The sequence below is a fragment of the Sciurus carolinensis genome, chromosome 6 (genome assembly GCF_902686445.1).
Source record: "Sciurus carolinensis chromosome 6, mSciCar1.2, whole genome shotgun sequence".
NCBI classification, from domain to species: Eukaryota; Metazoa; Chordata; class Mammalia; order Rodentia; family Sciuridae; genus Sciurus; species Sciurus carolinensis.
Genome location: NC_062218.1, coordinates 77,109,177 through 77,130,707, shown reverse-complemented (window position 1 = coordinate 77,130,707; position 21,531 = coordinate 77,109,177). Strand labels below are relative to the sequence as shown.

General features: G+C 34.8%; 2 pseudogenes; one reads left to right on the top strand and one right to left on the bottom strand.

The window, feature by feature from the left end:
* Positions 1 to 5,755: 5,755 nt before the first annotated feature.
* On the bottom strand, positions 5,756 to 6,581 carry LOC124986332 (ribosome biogenesis protein NSA2 homolog; annotated as a pseudogene).
* Positions 6,582 to 13,092: 6,511 nt separating this feature from the next.
* The window catches only part of LOC124986331 (uncharacterized protein C11orf16-like), a 90,783-nt pseudogene continuing 82,344 nt past the window's right edge, over positions 13,093 to 21,531 (top strand).

The window sequence follows — 21,531 nt, the reverse complement described above, 5'->3', positions numbered from 1 at the left end:
ACACACACACACACACACGTGCGCGTGCACACACACACACACACACACACACACACGAATTAGCAAATACCTCTGGAGAAATACCACTCTCAAAAGGCCAGCACTTAAAAAAAAATGATTTCTTTCTGTCTGGATTTATTAATCCAGTAGCGCTAGTTGCCTTAGGAGTTTGTACTTTGTACGTGTCTTTTTAAATTTATTTTATCTAGATATTTGGTTGCATTGGTTAAAAAAAAATGTGTTTCCTCAACATTTCTGGCACTTAAAACTTAAATTTAAAAAGTATTATAGATTAAAAAATAGATAAAATTTTCTCTTTTATTTCTTGATGTCATTTACAAGTTTAGGAACTTAAACTATCAGTGGGTGATGATGCAAAGTTCATTGGGAATTACAGTTCTTGCTACATCAATAAACCTTAGGACCTGTATTAATCATATAACTCCAAGTTTTGAAGTCAACAAATGCATCATTGAATACCAGTGGCTTAAGACAACAAGGTGTTTCCTTTTCTTTCTTTTTTAATTTTTTAAAAACTTTTATTTTTACAGACTGCATTTTGATTCATTGTACACAAATGAGGTACAGCTTTTACTTTCTCTGGTTGTACACGATGTACGTTCATACCATTCGTGTAATCACACATGTATATAGGGTAATGACGTCTGTCTCATTCCACTATCTTTCCTTCTCCCACCCCTCTCCCCCAATTTCCCTCTACACAATCCAAAGTTCCTCCATTCTTTTTTTACTCCCCGTACTCCCCTGGTATATATCATCATCCACTTTTTCCCACCATGTTAAGTCCATTACATGTTGGTAGACCCTCCAGGACAACTGCTTCAAGATATTACTAGAATGTAGGTCACTGTATGTTGCGATGGTACCAAGTACTCACAGAAATTCCAGGCCCCTCAAAGTAGGTGATAACACAGGGTGAATCACTCTAACTCTCTTTCCAATTTTTCTGTGCAGCTTTCAATCCATTAGTCAGAACTAGGTACATAGCCCTGGGCTAACTGCAAGGCATGCTAGAAAACATTGAGTGAACACAGAATATTTTGTGACCATTGGTATCTATGCTATAGTAATCACTTGTGATATACAGAGAAGAACTGCAAAATACATTAATTGCATCAATCATCTGCATAAAAAATATTACAATGAGGATAGGGACTTTATGAATACTGAAAATAATCAGTGGAAATTCTAATGAATCAGATAAAACAAGATAAATCTGATCATTTATATTGGAGGAAATATTATCAAACAAAAAAAAACTAAGAAGAATGTCAAGTCATTGTTTTCTAAAATGTTGCTGGGATTATGGATTAAGAATTTACAATATAATGTATCCTTAGAAATATTTTGTTCAATAGTAAGTAATTCTTAGAAAAATGGTTAATGGAATCCCTTGTTCTTCACTTTTTCCAACAATCTTTTATAAGATAGTGAGACATTGTGGCATTTTTGATGTTTCTGTAAAGAGAATATTGAATCAGAGTAGAATGCAAATTGAGAAAATGGCATTGAGTTGCTGGTAGTCTTCAGATTGACTCTGAGAAAAACAACATGGAAAACTACTAGTCTAATGGAATATTAAAAAATATTTGTGAGGACAATAAGGAAGTAAATTCTTTTTTATTCAGTTTTTTATGTAACAAGCTGCAGGTGTTGCTAAGTAGCCAGAAACATGCCACTCACTAAATGATATCAATGCATGTTTTCAAAGAGGAAGTAAATGATAATAATGAATTTAATCATCAATTCATTGCAGTCACGTTGTTTGTAAATGAAGAAAATGCTTAGTTATTGGTAGGCAGGGTTTGTAACTTGTGTTCTAAACATTTTTAAAAAATTAGTGGTAATTCCACACTAATTTACTCATATTGGCACCATAATTTCCCTTGTGAATGAATAGGAGAATGATTTCCTAACTTTTTTTTTCTTTTTTTGATGCTGGGGAATTGAACCCAAGGGCAATTTACCACTAACTGAAATCCAGTTTTGTTTTGTTTTGTTTTGTTTTTAAAGACAGAGTCTTACTAAGTTGCCTGAGAATCTCACTAAATTGCTGAGGCTAAAGGCTAAAGTAGAACTCACCTGCCTCAGCCTCCTGAGTCGCTATGATTATAGGTTATGTGCCATGACACCCAGCTTCATCTCAACTCTTGATTTAGGGAAATTTATTTTGAATTACGATAGAGTAAAATTATCTAAAGCATGTATAAATAAAATATATGCCCTTTGCAACAATAATATATTCTAGCCTAAATCTGTTGGATTGGTTCCATGCTTTTATTTCTATATCATAGAGCAGGGTGGATTTTCATCTCTCAGCAAAGGAATGGGGTTTATAATATCCTATATCTTAAACCAAAGTTCTTTAATGAGTACATTTTTAAGGCACAGAGAGATCTTTTCAGAGAAACTTAAATTGAATAACTTGGTTATTCAATCATTTTATTTAATTTTCTATTAAGTAGCAAAAAGCATTAATTGCAGGCGCATAAGCTGGTTGAGAGAATATTGCTTCTTACAAAGGTATTTTAAAATTATGCCTTTAGAAAAATCTTTGAAACACTACATACAAATTTATACAAATAGACTATTTGCCAAACATATGTGTGTGTATATATATATGTACATATACATATATATTGTATTCATGTAAAACCAAGGGCAAGCATAACTTACACTTGAAATGAAGTTAGTATGTATGTGTTAAAAAAAATAAATATATATACACATATATATATGATCAGACTTACTAACAAAGTAATAGTTGAATGATTATTTCTTTGCAAAGTCTGTACTATGTTATCTGTATGTAGGTTTATAAATACACATTTTTAACTCCTAAAATAAATTTACAAATGCTAAGTGTAATATGATGTGTAAACCTTCTAACATATTATATTATGAAAACTGAATACCTTTTTAGAACTTACAAAAATAAATCTCTTGTTAAACATGAGACTGGCACCTAAAATGTAAAGGGATAATCAGGGTCATAATTGAAAGAGTGTAATAAAAGTGTCATGTCATTTTTCATATCATAATATAGGTTCCCTGTATACTCTACTCCCACAAATACATAAAACCAGAGTTGGCTCAGAATGTTCTACCATTCCTTAATTGTTACTCTGGTCACATTTCCCACCCTTAATCCTATTCTTTGAATCTTTAAAAAAAATCTGCTGAACACTAATTATTTAACCTTGCCTCCTACCTACTTTCCCTCTTTATTCTGAGGTTTCTTAAGGGCTATAATGAGCTGTCCCCACACAAACAGGCCAAATTAGTGGATAATTACTGCTGGGCCTGTGAATGTTCTCACTCCTCCTTTCTTACAGTTTCACAACATTACCAGAATGGTCTGTCGCCTCCCTACCAATTAGGAACAATTACTACTTTATAACATTAGTGGTGGCAGGCTTATTATGCTGGGGGATATGTAAAAGTAAGATGGGGTTGGGGAGAAAGGCATGGCCAAAAGGGGTCATTGTCATTTGAGGAGCTTCAGTGCTTTATACTAATAGTTTTCCCAGTATTACAGCTGCAAAGGTTTATATTAACTCTATTAGATGAAAGTGAGCATCATATGTACCCAAGGTTGTGTTTTTCTTCTTTTGCACAGAATAATATCTCATTTTGATGGCTTCCATTTTCAAAATAGTGGAAATGGTTCTGTATCAATCTGGGAAGAAAAAAGGTATATTTAGTTTTTTGTTTCTTAGTAAAGATGACTTTTATTTATTTATTTATTTTTGGTTGAGTATTTTTTTTTTATTCCTGGCATCTGCATTTAGTTTCCTAAGATACATCAAGGATGTCATTGAAAAGGAAGGTACTGTGACCCAGAAGATTAGCAAATATTCCATTCTAATTTGTATTTAAATAGGAGAGTTTAGGTCAAGATAAATCTATGTCAAATATTCAGAATGAAGCATTTTTAAAGATTTTAAGATGATTACATGTCAACTTTTCACTTTCTGTGGGTCTAATAGACTCATTCACCTTAGTTTCTCTATTCTGAAATTATTTTTTTCTAATGGAAGTTTTATTAATTATGTGAGAATTTTTGTGAGGATAGGAGTGATGCTTCTTTTGGAGGAATATGAATGAAGTCAGGGTGTCCCATGCCAGTAAAAAGTCTTAGTTGATGTTATATAGGGATGATTTATTTACTTAGAACTTATTTTAGGAATTCATTAAAGAGTGAAGCATAATAATGAATCTGGCCTTACTGTTTTTTTGGCTCCTGCTAGAGTCCCTATTGCATAGCCACAGAATACAATCCTAATGCTTTTCCTTAGATGGTATCTTAATTAGTCTAACAAGAAACTATTCTGGTTACCATTGATGGGAAAAAATGTTCACATGGAGTTGGTAACCAATGATGCCAATAGTGTCAGGTGCATCATTATTGATTTTGTTATTAAAATTATTATTACTAATATTATTATTATGGAATAAAGACACTAGCTTTGTCAAACTTAGGATTGCCATTTTGTTTGAGTGAAGAGAATGGAAAAATGAACTTCATAAAGTAAAATAAAGGTTAGATGGAAAGATTGGTTAAGAAGTCATTAAAAATGAGGATAAAAATGTAAGTATATTGAGGTAAAAGAATATAGAGTGGACTCATTCTCTCAGTTAATTAGATAGTAAAGATTATCTCTCATTTAGAAAATTGCAACAGACATTCTTGAAGAAAAAGAAAAAGTAGTATAAAGGATCTACTATTGATTGACAAGCAACTTAAAATACCAAATCAATATTAACTCTTTTTTTCTGGAACTAATTGACAATTCAGTTGTTCAATAACAACGTCAAAGAAAATAGTATGTTCTTTATAATGCATAATGAATAATTAGTAGATCAACTGCAGTTTTTATATTTTGATTGTGTCTGAACACATCAAATGCCCATGATCACAATATTGTCTCTTTAAATAGAACCAAAGTTTGATTGAGTCAAGAGTTCATTATGATGGAGTTAGTAAACAAGTTGTATACTTTATGCCATATGAAATAATGATAATAAATACGACAAGAAAAATACAAATTTCAGCCAGAAGAATCACAGGATTGGTTTTATAAATGACAAGGTTTTGGTGTCTTGGCCAAATATCAATATAATGCATTTGATTTTGCAAAGTTAGGCATATTTTATTGTGAAAATTCTGGACTAGTAACCATTGTAGGTTACCAAAAACTATCTTACTAACCTTTAAAATACAAGGTTAAATTTGGAGACATGTTTAAAAAAAATAAAAAGCAGAAAATTTCAAATTAAAAAACCACATTTTTTTACCTTAGAAAGTGCAATATCTATTATTTATGGCAACTTATTGTCTTAGCGACTCAAGTCTTTTTTGCCACCAACATGTGTTATTTCATCACTTTCTTAATTTAAAAATATTTAAAGCATCTACTGGAAAGAAATACCTACTTATAATCACACAAAGACCTGTACATATTCATAGTAACTTTAATTATAATAGCTCAAAATGGAAAATGACTCAAACATCCTTCAGTGTGTTGATTAAACAAACCACAGTACATCCATCTCATGGGATTTTACTCGACAATAAAAAGGATCTATTCTTTTTTAAAAGTTTTTTAAAAACAGTTTTATGAATAGTTCTCAATGAATGCAGATATGTAAGGCTGTTTGGTAGGATTTGGACACATCCTAATGGTGGTTTTCTTCATTGCTTTGTAGTCTTCATAGGCATGTACAACTGCTGTCAAACCAGTAAGACTGCATTTATGGCTCCATCATTTTCAGGATTGTTGGTAACCTGGGCATATTTCTCCCAAATAACTTTGCTTCCTTGTGTCATAAGGCCCAACTAACTCATATTGTACCTTTGATAAAAACACCCAAAGTTGTATATAGTGGGCATGAGGAATTGTTTTTCACACCAAGTATTGTAAGACAGAAGGTAGCTTTCAGTTCAGAATGTGTTACATGGACCTTCTTGAAACATAAGCCCATTGGCCTAATGAATGTTTCATGTTTAGTTGGTTTGCTCTGCTCATAAAGCCATCTCCAACAAAGAAGACTTTAGTACCCATTGTCTTCCCATGCCTTCTTTTTTCTCTTTCCTGATCAAATCACTTTTAATACCTGTTTGTCTGTAGGCAGGAACTTTGGGAACGGGTTTTCCCATTTTCCTGCTTTCTCTTTTCATTTTTGTTTAATGTGGTTGGAAAGTACCTTTGCTTGGATTTGTCCCTCTCTGTCTAGGAGGTAGGGAGGTAATGCCACCTGTGGAGTTTTTTCTTCTTTCCTTTGATGTTTCTCTTTTCATGTATCTTGATAGTCTTTTTCATTTTTTTTTTCTTCTTTGAATGTTCATGAGCCTCCTAACTTTCCTTCTTTCTCTTTTTCTCATTGTAATCAAAACCATATCCACGTAATTTATGGTGTAATTCAGTATGTTCATTTGTAATATGGTGATAGCCATAGCCTGGTATTCTCCAAGGTGGGTAGAAGCTCTCAATTTTCCAGTAATAAAGACCCACTAAAAAAGAATCTATTCTTGATATATTATACAAATTTTGATGCATCTAAAGAGAATTCCATTAAATGAAAAAATCCAATCTCAAATGGTTAACTCTTATATGATTCTATTTGTATCACATTAATGACATGACAAAATTATGGAGATGAACAGGATATTGGTTGCCAAGAATTGAGAAGGTTTACAGAGAAAGATAAGGCCATGGTCATGAAACAGTAGTGCAAAGTTCAAAAACTGTTCTGTATCTTTACTATGGTGATGATCATGGAAATCTACAAATGGGTATAATTTCAAAGAATCAAATCCATAAAAATTTGGTGAGATCTGAATAAGGTCAATTTATTTCATTGATACCAATTTGCTAGTTGTGATATTATGCTATTGTTATTCAAAATATTACCACAGAATGGTGCACAGAATTTTTTCTGCAATATTTCTTACAAATGTATATAAATCTTAAAATTATCTAAAAAAATAGACAAAGATACTGTTCATATCCAAGTGAGAAAGAGATCAGTTCTAGCTGAGAGACTGGAAAAGAGTAACAGAGGATGTAGTATTTGAGTGAGTCACAGAAATTGAGTATCATCTTTTCAAGTGATCTCTCAGATGGAGATATTAATGAATGAACTATTTCTAATGAAATGCTTTGACTTATTCTCTTCTCTTTACCTGCAATAGGGATAAAGAAACTGTGGCATATATATATAAAATGGAATATTACTCAGTCATAAAGAATGATAAAATTATGGCATTTGCAAGCAAATGGACGAAATTGGAGAATATCATGCTAAGTGAGATAAGCCAATCTCAAAAAACCAAAGGAAGAATGATCTCGCTGATAAGTGGATGATGATACATAATGGGGCGTGGGAGGGGTTAGTTTTAGGGTTAGAGTGAGGGTTAGGGAGGGGGGCAAGAATGGGGAAGGAAGGACTGTATAGAGGGAAAAGAGGGAAGGGAGGGGTGGGGGGAAGGAGAAAAAATAACAGAATGAATCAACCAACATCACCCTATGTAAACGTATGATTACACAAATGGTATGCCTTTACTCTATGTACAAACAGAGAAAGAACATGTATCCCATTTGTTCACAATAAAAAAAAAAGAAATAGTTCATTCATTATTTTAATGAATATTTACTGAGAATTACCAGATATCTGGTACTTTGTATAGGATTTGGGAATAAAAACTAAACAAAAGCATATATTCATGGAAATAATTTTCTGTATCTATGGTGTATATTAGTGGAAAGTATATCTTCCTGTTCTTATTATTGTAGAGATATATGTCAAAAATCATTATTATGGATAATAATCCAGAAAGGTATCATTTAAGAGAATTTCAATCAGTTATACAGTAAAATTTCAGGAGAAAGGAAGTGATAAATCTAATTCTGATGATTTAAATGATACATGGTATAAAAATTAAAGTTAGGGGCTGGGGATGTAGCTCAGTGACAGAGTGCTTGGTTAGCATATGGGATGCCCTGGGTTTGATAAATGTCAGAAGTTTATGCTATTGGCACACAATTTATATCAGGAACTGAACTAAATTCTGTATTCAATGCTAAGCAGTGAGTGCATACCTGTTGCAAAACTAATTTTCTAGTAGATGGAAAAAAATACAAAGAGCATGTAGATAAATTAGATAATTGCTGAATGTGATAGCGTTTGCAAGGAAAACTACACTGAATAATGTGCTAGAGTAATTGATGGTAGTGTTCAATAAAGCACTAGGGTAACCAGATGAAACTTCTCAGAACAAACTACCTTTTAACTAAAATTTGGGAAAAAAAGTAGTCAGCCATTGGAAATGGACTAGGAAGACATTCTAGCCTGAATTAAAGCAAATGTCAAGGCCTAAAGTAGAAAACCCCTTGGCATATTAGAATAGAATACAGGCTTCTGTCCAGCATAGTGAGGAAGTGGGAGAGAGATACAGGATGAAGTTAAAGAGGGGTAAGCAGGGACAAATTTTGTAAAGTATTTTCTATCTTGGTAAGAGTTTGATTTTTTTTTAATTTAAGTAAGAGGAAATAACTTATAGGTAAATTATGTAATATTTTCTCTTATTAAAATTGTTTTGGGGGCTGGAGTTGTAGCTCATTGGTAGAGTACATAAAAATAAATAAGTAAAATTAAGGTACTGTGTTCACCTACAACTAAAAAATATTTTTTTAAAAATTATTTTGAGCCAATAAAAAAAATTGCCCTGGCTTTTTTTTAATGGAATCAAATTAGAAGGGTCAAGAAGGAAAATGGAAATTTCAGTGAATTCAACAATACCCTGATGAGAGGAGAAGAAAGGTAGTGATGATGATGTAGAGAGAAATGGAAACCTCTAGATATATTTGGAATTAGCATTAACAGGGTTTGTTGGTGGCTTGTGGGCTTGGAATGACAAAGGAAGTGAGGAGTCAAAGATGGCGTCAGAATTTTTGGCTAAAGTAACAAAATGAGAGTTCATTTTGTTTCTAAGATATAGGGGGTGATGGAGGAGGAGCCTGCTTTGAGTAATTTAGTATTGGAAATTCAAACATTTAAATTGAGTAGGCAATTGGATACATTAGAAGTCAAGAGAGATTGGGAGTAAAGTTTGATAGTCATCAGCATAGAATGACTCTTAAAGGGTCCTGAGCTTGTAAGGAGAGAGTGTGGATAAAGAACAAAAGAGACTCCAGGTAGAAGTTGGTTAGAAAAGAAAGAAAACAGAGAATGTAGAATACTAGATGGAAAATCCAGATGGTAAGAGATCAGAGATGCCAAGAGAGGAAGGAGAAGCCAAGGAGAACATAACAGTTGTGAAATATCAAGTAAAATAGGGATGCAGAAGTGTTACTTTTTTTGATAAAATGGAAGCCACTTTTTATTTTGATGACATAATTTCAGAATGATAGAGACAACAGAAACAAGATTCTGAGAACTGAACAATCAATAGGAGATGAAGAAGTAGAATATGTACTTCAAAGAGGAACAGAAAAATGGACCAATTTTAAGTAACACATAGGACTTTTGATATAAATTTTTAAAATAAATGCAAGATATGATGATGCCAGAAGAGAAGAGATAAATAAAATAAAGGATGGAATCTATAAAGCGTAAGTAGAAAAAAGAATGGTTCTTTACATTCTATTAGGAATGGATGTAACATTTAGTGAGACAGATCTTTGATATTTTTGATGAAGCTTGAATCAAACAGCAGTTAGAAGTAAAGAGATGGGATCACCAAGAGTTAAAAAATAGAAGAAAATATGAAATAACACAATGAGTGGGGTAGTGAAGTTAGTAAGGAAAAGAAAATAAGTAAATTATGTAATATTCTGTGTTATTAAAAATTGCTCTGAACTAATAAAAAAATTGCCCTGACTTTCCTAATGGAATCAAATTAGAGGATGCAAGAAGAAAAATAGAAATGGAAGCCTCTTATTCTGTGTGGAATTAGAATTAACAGGGTTTGCTGGTGATCTGTTCTTCATGTCCATTTCAGCATTACAGTCATGAATATGACCAGTCAACTTGGAGTCATTTTCTCTCAGTTATGGTTAGTGGGAGGATATGCACTGTGAGATTAGATGTTAAAGGGAGGATAAAAAGCAAAGCAGGTGAAAATATTTACCTCAAATAATTATAATAGTAATAAATACAACTTCATAAGATGAGACAGAAAGGGACTAATAGAGAAAGACAAAATCCTAGGGTCAATGATTTGGAGACCTTAATGTGTTGCAATAAGGTTACGTGATACGAAAGGATAAGAGCAATCACAGAAAACAGAAATGAAAAATTTTCAAGTGTGGCAAATTGCTGTTGCTGACAAATCTAAGTGATCTTGGAAGAGAGTTCAGGGCAGTTCTTGAGATGTCCTTGGACCCACCCAGTTTCCCCCTTTTTTGACTGTAGTTCTCCAGAATAAATGTATTATGGGCAGGGAATGCATCATCTTATGATAAGAGGGGAGGTGGCTGGAATAGGCTAAGTTATGTTCTAGATCCTTTCCCTTCCCCAAAAGGACATCTTTCAACACTTTGACCCAGTGTGTAATGTGACCCCAGCGTGTAACCCAGGATGGACTGCCTTTCAGAGTTCCTCATCTGCTGTACAAATGGGTATGCACAAGCAGCTCTCTTGGGGCCTGACTCACAATGCATCTTAGGCTTTTTGCTGTTTTCCACCTATTTGTTAGTAATACATCAGCTTCATGTATCATGTTGTATATGAATATATTATTTCACTGGATTCAGATGAATTTAACCAGTGCACAGTGAATTCATCTCCTAGAGAACATCTGAGATATGAATATAGGAAAAGATTACAGTACAGTCAAATATCAAGTAGCCAAGAGGTACTTTGTTTATTCATAAACAAAATTAGCATAAAGGAATATAACACAACCATGTAAAATGGGAATCTTACAAGATTTTGTGTTGCTGAGCTTCTAAAGCCTTATCTTAAAACCCAGTTGTTTGGTCCAATTTGAATAAACATTGTTAAACTGATAAATATGGAATAAGGAAGCACTTGTTCCTACTGTAATATTTTCTGAGGCCCCTGCCTTGTTCTATAAGCTCTGCTCTCTTTTCTCCTTGACAAATACAAGTGCAATGAAGTCCATTAGGGAGCCTAAACTTACAGAATAAATTCTCTCTACTTAATTTTTCATCTCTACACCATCACGAGTTTTCTGATGTGCCCTACTTGCTTGTTTGTTGCTCCTCATAGTGAGATATATTTTCATATATAAAACACACAATTTTATTTCCCCTAACATTTCCAAAAGACTTGCTCCTTTTCAACTTGATCATTAATCCTTACAGTATCTAGTACCTAGATGTACAGAGGAAAGACCATGTGAAGGTATAGGGAGAAGATGGCCCTATCTAGTCAAGGAGAGGATACTCAAAGGAAACCTGCCCTGCTGATACTTTTATCTCAAAAAGAGATAAAAGAGATAAAAGTAACTACTAACTTATAGAATTGTGAAAAAATGAATTTTTGTTTATTTTTAAGCCACTCACTTGTGATCCTTGGTAATTGCAGTCCAAGGAAACTTATGTACTTCCCTTGTCTCTAAATGACCACAACCATTGGCATTAGGAAGGCAGCCAGAATACAAAACGGGGAAGCTAGAGTCAAAGTGTCATCAGTCAAGGGATCTTGCATTATGAGGGTGAAATGAAGGTGAAGGACTGCAGAGGAGAATGCTGATCACATCAGAGGCCGGGTAGACAGTTATCTCTCAGGATCATGTCATTCCCCTCCTCTGGTACCATGAGGCTACTACAGAGTCCCCCAGAATGCAAACATAGTTAGGATGGGGGAAGGCCATGATTGGTTGATGCATTCCATGACCCTAGAGGAATGACAATTTGATATAGTTGATAACTTAAATAGAGGTACTTTGAATTAGGCAGAGGGAAGTGAAAAGAGTAGAGGAGGTATGAAGGTAGGAAGGATAGTAGAATGCATCTGACATTATTACCCTATGTACATATATGACTATATGACTGTTGTGGTTCTACATCATGTACGACCAGAAGAATGAGAAGCTATACTCCATTTATATGATGTGTCAAAATGCATTCTACTGTCATGTGTAACTAATTAGAACAACAACAACAACAACAAAACCATACAAATCTTTCATTATTCAGAGCTGTAACCTGAAATTTTGAGATATGTTAGCTTGATTTTGAAGATCAGAGCCACTTTGGAACTAAAAACCACAAGGTACTATGACCAGCTGGACTTCATTGCTGAGGTACAAGAAGAGAGGTTGAGGCCAAGATTCTCTGATAGCACAGGCTCTATAACTACAGAATTTGGGCCCCATTCCTGATCACAGAAACCATGCTTCACTTATAGGGCAACATATAAACTCTACAATCTCAGCACAAGGGCCCTTTTCCCAGAGTCTGATATTTAGTGTGGCTATATCCTTAACTGCCTAGAATCCGATGGACGATAAGGTCTGAACACTGTATGACTCTCGAGTTTCCTGTTCATGAACACTGTTTCCAGCCTGTATGCAGTTGGTTAGGTTATATCTCCTCATATATTTGTCTCTCCTCCCCTACTACCCTGATGATTACTTGAAGCATACCTGGACTTACTGTGGAGTTTGGAGACTAAATCTAGGGCAGCCCTAGTGCTGTCCTACAGCCATTCATTTCCTCCACCCGGGCTGTACTCCGGTGAGCAGTTTCTGGTTCAATCTCAAGATTCCTCTAGCTTCCTATTCTGCTCATAGTGATTTGATATTTAGTTTGTCTCATGACTTTTTCAGTATAATTCTCTGCACAAAATCCTGCATATGAAACCTTTGTATAAGATAGTAGTTTTCCCATGAAAAATTTCTAATTCAAATGGGAAGGACTTGGGACTAAAGAAAGGGTGGAATTTCTTCTGGTTTGGGGAAAGCATGAAGTGTGAAAGAGGAGTCCAAAAACAAATGTAGCTAAGAATGGACATCCCTTTAATCCTGCTTGACGTGAGAAGATCTGCTTTGGGAAAAGTAGCTCCAACAAGGCTGACCTCAGGCTGCCAACACATGACAACATGTCATCCCTGAGTGAAGTCACAGAGGAAGGTAAACTGCTCATGACTTCACTCCCTTTGTCGTGTGACCTTAAGCACACTGCCATACAGAAATTCAAAGCATTAAATGATGGAGAACAATGATTGCTAAGGTAAATTTTATGTTCTACACATGGTCTTTCTCATCAGAAATTTATGAGGTCTGCATTATATTAGTTGGCATTACATTATGATTCTAAGTAAGCACAGCAAGAATTCAAAACCTTAGAAATATTAGGCATTATGCCCAAATATTTCCCAGCAAATGCCCACCAGGGTCGTGGCATGGATTTAGTTTCCCTGATTCTAATCCCACATTCTTAACTCCTGTGTTACACTGCCACCCAAGGAAAGCGACAATGAACCTCAATTTTCACATCTACAGAGTTGGGGGTGGGAGATCGGACCTTAAGTGCTCTAGCATTTCTAGCACTACCATGTTATCGTTTTCCAGAAGATTTACAAGCTACATTATTCCCATTTAAAACACCTGCAAAAGCACTATTTGTAGACTTGCCATATGTTTTCAGCAGAAAGCTTACACTTATTTCCCTGTGGAGTAATGTGCTAAGAACTTTCTTTTTTGTAGGTTGGTGTTTATGATGAAGTATTTCATATAATTTTATGTTTTTAATATGTCACATTAAATCTTGGGAAAATCATGGATAAAAAGAGAACAAATAGGTTTGTAAGTGGACTAAATCTAATTGCCTTCTGTTCTAGTTTTGCACACGCCTAAGAAGAAAACTATGATTTTTACAATGCATAAGGGTCTACAAATATTTTCAAGCATTGAAATTATTCATGTTAGTGATTATTATAGCACTTCAGACTGAAATCAAATTCACCAAAGTTTGAAAAAATAGATTTGTAAATAATTTCAGTCCTATGAAAATATGTTTTTCCAATATTTACAACACTTTAATAGCAGTTTTATTTTTAGGTTCCTTTTAAAAATCTAAATCAAATATTTAGAGAATCACAAATGTTATTTGTTTTAAATGCCTTTACTAGTTCTTTGGAATTCTTCCCTCTCTATATCTGAAATTTTCTGTATAAGAAAAAATTGGATATGGAGGTAGATAGATTCATGGATGCTAAACTTTGTCTTTGTTATTCCTGGTCAATGCTTTTAAATTGGTCATAGATACTAGTACACTGAGGAGTTATAAGCTCATCGAGTGAAGTAATCCTACTCCATGAAACCATTTAATCCTACTCCATGAAATCATGCTATCTATCTGTTCATGCTTAGGTAATGACAAAAGTACTCTAATAACTTTTAATAATGAAGAAACAAACTCTCAGTACATTGAGAACCAGTGCTGGGTAATAGAAAGGCTTTATATCTGCACTGTTCAATAAAGTAGTTATTGAAATGATTATTCAATAAAGTTATTGGGCACTTGAAATCTGGCTAGTATCACTTTTGAACTCGATTTTTAATCTTATTCAACTTTAGTTATTTTGAATTTTAATTTAAATAATTGTATGTGGCGAGTAGCTACCATATTGCCTAGCACAGGTTTAGACATGTGATTGTCAAAACTTTTAAGTGGAACAATGGTGGCCAGGAGCTCTGGAACAGTGAAAATGGGAAAATATTTTTTCAAAAGATACAAACTTTCACACTTCCATAGGGATTTATTGTATAGTGACCCCTGTCCCCTCCGACAGGGAATATATTCCAAGACCCCTGAGGAGGCCTGAAACCTATATATAATGTTTTTTTTTCTTACATACATACCACCATATTAAAAATTTGGCATGGTAGAGATTAAGCAAACAAATAATAATGGAACAATTATAATCATGTACTGTAATAAATTTATATGAATGTGGCCTCTTTCTCAAAAGAGTAAAGACAAATATTGTTTTCAAAACATGGTGGGTAAGAAACTGTGTAAAATGAAATGACAGGTAGTTGAGGACTAATATACAGCATGGTGGCTATGGTTAATAATTCTGTACTGTTTACATGCAATTTCATGAGTGAAGATTTTTAAGTGTAGACACACACAGTGGTAACTGTGGGCCATGAGGGATGTGTTGCTTGCCCTTTGTAATCAGTACACAGTGTATATGTATAGTGAGTTAACATGTTATACTCCTTGAATGTATACAGTACTTATTTGTCAGTTGAATACTTTTTAATAAAAATACTGTCCCATTTACCCCATGGGGCCCTTTGAGATTGCAGTCCTGAGGCAAGCATGCAGGATGCAGTTGACCTCCCATTTAGCTCAGTAAGGTGGCCAGATTCAACCATCTTCACACATCATCAAGGGACCCACCTTCAGAGGCGTTAGGCTGAGGTGGAGCCGGGGAGAAGTACATGAAGGAGGAGAGGCAAAATAGAGCACCTGTTACCTCTGACAGTGAGCAATGCTTCTAATAGATTCTTCTGAGTTTGTTGATTAGAGTTGCCTCCTTAGAGTGCTGCTGAAAAGTTTCTATGGTGTTCTCGTGAGAGAAAACTGGGTTTATTTCAGCCAGTTACTTGTGTTCCTTCTCTTTTCCTTTGTAATCCAGTTGTCATCCCTTTCTAGTCTTTTTTGGGGCATCACCTTGCCTCTCCAGATTGTCTTCTTGTAGAGGACTCGAACTGGTTCTGAACCTTTCACCTACTTCACTGTGGTCCATGAGAAACAGGCATGTGCTCTCTTTCCTTGTAAAACATGGCTAGTGCCTAATGCAACCCAGGCCACTCTGTTCTATTTTCTTACTTCTGATTTATGAGCAACACTCATGTATCCTTGTCCTTATCTCAAATGGAAATGCAGAAAGTTTCCAAAGTTACTGTTTTCCCCCAGTGCCCCCCAAACACTTATTCCCACAGATGAGTATGCATTCTTCTCATATATATGTATGTTAAAGCATGGAATCAGCTCCAGGATCTGATCACCTCAGACTCCAAGGATCACAAGTCAAACTCTTCCAGCATGAGGGAGAGGACATCTGACCTCTGCTGTGGTTGGCAAGGTTGGGAGTTACTTCAAATTGACAGTTCCTTGACAGAACTCTCCTGATAACGTCCCATGCCTTTATTATTGGGCTCTTTGCTTCTTCATAGGTTGGAGGTGACGAGTCAACTCATCTAAGGAACTAGGCCACTTCCTTAGCAAATGATCCAGTTATTTTCTTTGTAAGGTTGGAGCAATGACACAAAGCCTTCAGCTGCAACTGGAAGAGAGAAGGTCCCGTTTAAAATACTTATATATGCAGTCACATCAGACACTCTTTATTCTTAGTATTTCATAGAAGTTATTTCATATCAACCCTATATGGTATATTATTAGTATACCCAATTTAAAAGTGAGGAAACTAGGTAAACTAAATTAGTTAACTTGCTACAATTACCTAGGTTAGGAAAAGTGGCAGGTCTAGGATTAAATATCTAAAAACCAAGTGTTTCTTTCTCTTCATTCACTCTCTTGTACTACCTTTCCCAGGTCAATTACTTTAAGTATCAATTTCTAAATCTGCAAGGAGTAAGACTGAGAGTGTATATGCATATACACACATATACACTCATACATTTTTATACAATTCATAGTTATTCCTCCTATAATTCTGTATATTTTAAATTCTACTGCTTCTTAGAATCAATATGCATACCTGCTGTAATAAAGTAGTACCTTCATTTTCCAAAACTACCATTAAAGAATTAATGTTATATTTAACATTTTGGTGTCTTAGAATCCAATACAGAGAAGATAATTGAGTCACTCAGAAAAATTTATTAATACCAGTGCACATGGACCCATCCCTAATGCAGAAAGCTATCAAGGATCATCTAACAGGTAAACAGTCTTATAAGAGTTAATAGCTCATTGTATATATTCTTAGGATTTGAGTTATAAACAAAACCGTGAAAACCTTGAAAGTTTTTTTTTTTTTTTTTTTTACACATCGCACCTTTGAAAATATAGTTTTGAGAATTTGAAAGGGAAAAAATTAAAACAAGTTTTTACAGAGTATAAGTAATTTGTCTTCCTCATTAATCTATTGATTAATTTTGCTAGTCAGTCAATGGTCCTAAACACTATGTAAGGGGAAAGAAGGTTCAAACTCCTTAAAAGGTCTGTCTGAAAATTGATGTTTGACCAGGAGAGATAGATGTGAACACCTCTTACATTTTTCATATTTATTTTAATTTTACCCTAGATACAGTTACCAGTTCATTAATTTTACTTTAACTAGCTGACTTTAAGAATGTAAGAAATGCAGAAACCTCTTTACTTTAAATGCATGTGTACTGTTGCTACAAGAAAAATAAATCTACATGCAAGTACTTAAATGTTGATACTATAAACATGTCAGGATGCATGAAGTTGATTTCACATCTCTATCATGAGCACATCATGTTCTATGGGTATGATAAATTTATTAGGTGCATGCATATAGAACTTTATAAGTGAAATAATGAAGTGCCTCATTTTACATATGAGACCTAAGGAAGTTATGTGATTCTCTTGAGTGCCTTTGCCAGTTGGTAGGAAAGCCAAAACTGATGCATTTAGAAGTCCTTTTTAGAGAGAGCATTTTGAGATGTCCAAGAACATAAATGATTTTTAGTTTCTGGAATACTTTCCATCTATAGCCTATATCACTTAATCATTTATATTTTCTTTTCTTTTCTTTTTTTTTTTTTTTTTTTGGAAGTGATGGATGTTTATTACCTGGATATGGTGATTGTAAGAGGAATGTATACATATGTCCAAACTCACAAAATTTCGTATACTAATTAGTTGCAGAGTTGTTTTGTTTTGTTTTTTGGTACTGGAGATTGAACCTAGTGGTGCTTAACCACTGATCTGCATCCCCAGCCCTGTTTTACATTTTATTTAGAGTCGGGGCTCACTGAGTTGCTTAATGCCTCACTAAGTTGCTGAGGCTGGCCCTGAACTCGTGATCCTAACGCCTCTGCCTCCCAAGCTGCTGGAATTACAGGCAGGTGCAGTATTTTGACCTCAATAAACCTGGGAAATAATATAGAAATTCCACTTACACTAATAACTAGAAAGATACAAAGCAATAGTGAGTTGGGATATACACAAAAATGTTCATTGTGCTTTTGTTTAAAATAGGTACCATGAAATAAAGCCAAGTCTCATCAAAAGTGGATTGTTTGAGTACATGAGGATGGGACTGTACAATTCTTTGCCATGCACTCTCATGAAGGTCATGGATTTCAAGGTGTTTGTGTTGGTTTGCTAGGGCTGCCATAATGAGGTTCCATCAACCAGGAGGCTTAAAAGAACAGAAACCTGCCATCACTCTGTTCTGAAGTCTGGAAGTCTGACATCATGCAGGGTCTGCTCTCTTTGCATTCTGTAGGGGGTCCCCCCATCCTTGCCTCTTCCAGTTCTGGGTGATCCCCAGTAATCCTGGGTGTTCCTTGGCTTGTCATTGTGTCATCCCACCATCTTCACATGGCATGTGTGTCTCTGCCTCCAGTGTGTCTCTCTCCTCTTCTCAAAAGGAAATAAATCATACTGGATTAAGGGCCCAGTCTAGCCCACTTTGACTTTATCTCAACTAATTATGTTGCATTGACCTTATTTTCAAGGAAGTTCCCATGCTTAGGTACTGAGGCTTAGGACTTCAGTGTTATCTTTTTGGGGAACACAATTTGATGCATAAGAGCATGGAAAGAGACCTATGACAGCTAGGCATGGTAACATACCCTGCAACCCCTGGTACTCCAGAGACTGAGGCAGGAGGATGGCAAATTAGAGGACAGCCTCAGCAACCTAGTGAGACCCTGTCTTAAAACAAAATAATGTAAAATAAAATGCTGGGGACATACCCCAGTGGAAAAGCATTTACCTAGCATGCATGAGATTCTTGGTTCTACCCCGACTACTCCTCCCACCAATAAAAAGATAGAATAAAAAGATAGTTATGAAATATTCTTCAGTAGAAAGAACTAGACAGAAGATACTATCTTGGACTGGGGATGTAGTTCCAGTGGTGGAGTGCTAACCTTGCATGTTCATAGCCCTGGGTTTGATCCCAGGTTCCACTTGAAATTATTTTTGTTGTTTGCGAAGACATCTTTTTTTAGGACCAGGGATTGAATCCAAGGGTGCTTAACCACTGAGCCTCATTCCCATCCCTTTTAAAATTTATTTATTTATTTATTTTTCACATTTTCTTATTTGTTCTAATCAGTCGTACGTGACAGTAGATAGAATGCATTTGTGCACTTTGATGTAGCAAACATAAATGGGGGTACAATTTCTCATTTTTCTGAGTGTACATGAATATTCACATCGGCCATGCAGTCATATATCTACAAAGGTAATAATGTCTGTTTCATTCTACTGTTTTTCCTACCCGCACTTCCCTCTACATAATCTAAAGTAACTCCATTTTTCCCTAGCACCCCCTCTTTATTTTAAGGAATTAGCATCTGCATATGAGAGAAAACATTTGGCCTTTGGTTTTTTGGGATTGGTTTGTTTCACTTAGCATTATATTCTCCAACTCCATCCATTTCCTGGCAAATGCCATAATTTCATTCTTTTTTGAACCTAAGTAATATTACATTGTATATATATTTCACATTTTCTTTATCCTTGAAGGGCACCTATGTTGGTTCCATAGTTTACCTACTGTGAATTGAGCTTCTATAAACATTGACATATCCACTTCACTGTAGTATGTTGATTTTAAATCCTTTGGGTATAAACCGAGGAGTGTGATGACTAGGTCAAATGTTGGTTCTATTCCACGTTTTCTGAGGAATCTTCATGCTACTTTTTATAGTGGTTGCACCAATTTGCAGTTCCACCAGAAATGTATGAGTGTATCTTTTCCCTCACATCCTTGCCAATATATATTGTTGCCTGCATTCTTGATGATTACCATTCTGACTGGAGTGAGATGAAATCTTAGTTTTAATTTGCATTTCTCTAATTGCTAGAGATGTTGAACATTTTTTCACATATTTGTTGATCAGTTGTATTTCTTCTTCTGTGAAGTGTCTGTTCAGTTCCTTAGCCCATTTATTGATTGGGTTATTTAGGGTTTTTTGGTGTTAAGTTTTCCGAGTTCTTTATATACCCTAGAAATTAATGCTTTATCTGAGGTACATGTGGTAAAGATTTTCTCCCAATCTGTAGGTTCTCTCTTCACATTATTTATTGTTTCTTTTGCTGAGAAGAAGCTTTTTATTTTGAATTCATCCCATTTATTGATTCTTGATTTTACTTCTTGTACTTTAGGGATCTTATTAAGGAAGTCAGATTCTAGACCGATATGGTGAAGATTTGGGACTACTTTTTCTTCTAATAGTCTCAGGGTCTCTGTTCTAGTGCCTAAGTCTTTGATCCACATTGTGTTGAGTTTCATACATGGTGAAAGATAGAGGTTTAATTTCATTTTGTTACATGAGGTTTACCATTTTTTCCAGCACCATTTGCTTTCCCCCAGAGAATGTTTTTGGCACCTTTGTCTAGTATAAGATAACTGTATTTGTGTAGGTTTGTCTCTGTGTCTTCTGTTCTTTTCCATTGGTCTATGTGCCTGTTTTGGTACCAATACCATGCTGTTTTTGTTACTATAGCTCTGTAGTATAGTATAATGTCTGGTATTATTATGCTTCCTGCTTCACTTTTCTTGCTAAGGATTTTTTTTGGTTATTCTGGGTCTCCTATTTTTCCAAGTGAATTTCATGATTGCTTTTTCTAGTTTTATGAAGAATGCATGGGAATTTTAATCAGATTTGCATAAAATTTGTATAATGCTTTTGGTAATATGGCCATTTTGACAAGATTAATTCTGCCTATCCAGGACCATGGGAGGTCTTTCTATCTTCTAAGTTCTTCTTCAATTTCTTTCTTTAGTGTTCTGTAATTTTCATTGTAGAGGTCTATCTTATATTTTCTTTTAGCAGAACATAAGTAATTAGCACAGCCAAACCACACAAATCAATTTGGTAGTCAACATAAGTTGTATCCTATGAGTAAATATGATTGATCATATTTGTAAATAAACATCTATGCACCTTAGCTGCTTCCACATGGGGGTTACATGATCAGCAACACAATAAATAATAACTTTTCCTCACAGTCTTATCTCCTCCCTTCCAGTCCAACTGATATTTGTCTTAACCTCAATTTTTCTCATATCTTGGTCGAATCAAACCCCAGCTTTCATCCAGTGACCTAACCTCTGATAACACACTATTAGGAGATCATTTCACACATTCTGCAAAGTGATTCCATTTCTCCCATGCAAAAAGTTACCATGGCTATGTAGAGGTGTGGACCTTCATCATCCCTACATATCTCTTCTCCTTGAGTTTTGCTGCAGAGATAATTCATTCTATTTAATGAATGGCAAGTGAGGGATTATCATAATTTTACCCATGACTTATTGGCTAGTTGTCTAATTTTCTTTCTATTCAAAGAA